We start from the raw sequence: 1,533 nt of genomic DNA on the forward strand, positions 1-1,533 counted from the left end.
TGCTGAGGCAAGGAATATGACTTTATTCAGAAAGCCAGCTGACCGAGAAGATGGCAGACTAATGTCTCAAAATAACCATCTTCTTCGGGTCTGGATGCCAGGTTCTTTTATAGAACCAGAAAGAGAAATGATGAGGAAGTTAAGTAAAAAAGGCAGAATAGAGAGGGAGAGATGGTGATGAAGTAAAGTAAAAAGGGCAATCAGTCTTGCAAAACATCTCCTGGAATGACCAGCCTCCAGGGAGGGATGTGTTAGTTTCTTCTTTCTTGTCACCATTCACGGGTGGGCAGGGTCAGATTATCTCCCTGTGAGCTGAACAAAAGCACATTAGTTTAACAGTCAGGCAGAGAGGCAGGGTTCTCTGAGACAGGCCACTATGTATGATTATAACAACAAAAGCAATGAAAAGTAAAATTTAAAGTCAAATAAACAGGTCCAACATGGAGTCAACATCGGCTCTTCACTGTAACAGTTTCATAACTCATTTGATGAGAGTCATGGGAAATGCAACTTCTTCAGAGTCTCTTATATAGGAAAGTGAAGAAAGCAAGACAAGAGAGCATCAGATCTACATTTAGTGCCTAATGCTATTTGCCTTAGGTTCTGGGCAGAACTTTCTCTCTACTTCCTCTCTAGTTGCTGCTGTTTCTGACATATTTAAAGCTGCCCAGTTTACATAGGTGTTTTTAATTATAAGTTGCCTCACTTTCTGAAAGTAGATTAATAAACAAATGAAAGAAGAATATTATGAGAGTTGTTTTTTGTTTTTGTTTTTTTAAATTTCGGGCCCTCTCAAGTTTTAAAACATTTCCTTCTCTCAGGTCTATGCTCTCAAAGTGGAATCAGAGCCACCATGAACGGACAGCCAGCTTCCTCTATTTAATCAGTTGCTTGTTAATGCACAATATACAGTTTCCTCCTGACAGTCCAACAAGGGTAACCACAGCTGCAAACACACATCTGTGTTTAGCTAACAGACCAGCAAGGCTCACATCAATCATCTCTTTTATGCAATACTTTATGCAAATGTGGATAAAGCTCACAGGGGGCCCAATGTCTTCTTGAAGGTGGTTTATGTGCAGAAATTACTGTTTGCATTTTCTCATTCATCAACTTGAAAATGACACTCCTCCCCATCTGCTCTTAGTATCTGACTTTAGGGCTCCCCTAACGCAACCCCTGGTGGCCAAAACCCCATAGCTCCACATCCTGCCAGCGCACCATTTCTCCAGTTTAGCACAATTTAGTAATCTCAACTTTATTTTTCTTGACATTAGAACCATGTGAAACCAGCGCAGAGCTACTTGTTGGCTGATGCTATGACTATCAGAAAACCCAGGAAGTCCTCCCACCTGAGTTGTTACTGAGCCCAAGATGGCTCTGCTTGCCACACGACAAGCCAGGGGGGACAAGGCCTGAGGCAGGGAATAGTGACTTTATTTGGAAAGACAGAAGACTGAGAAGATGGCAGATTAGTATCCCCAAAACAAACCATCTTTTGGGGTCTGGATGCCAGAACAGAGAGAGGGAGGA

At 42.0% G+C, this 1,533-nt stretch overlaps 1 long non-coding RNA gene across 2 annotated transcripts in view; it reads right to left on the minus strand.

The window, feature by feature from the left end:
* The window catches only part of LOC132342222 (uncharacterized), a 26,627-nt gene continuing 25,094 nt past the window's right edge, over positions 1 to 1,533 (minus strand). For both annotated transcript variants that reach the window (XR_009490539.1, XR_009490538.1), the window contains exon 2: positions 1 to 312. This is a non-coding gene — a long non-coding RNA (uncharacterized lncRNA). The remainder of the gene's footprint in view (positions 313 to 1,533) is intronic.

Source organism: Bos taurus, chromosome 14 (genome assembly GCF_002263795.3).
Source record: "Bos taurus isolate L1 Dominette 01449 registration number 42190680 breed Hereford chromosome 14, ARS-UCD2.0, whole genome shotgun sequence".
NCBI classification, from domain to species: Eukaryota; Metazoa; Chordata; class Mammalia; order Artiodactyla; family Bovidae; genus Bos; species Bos taurus.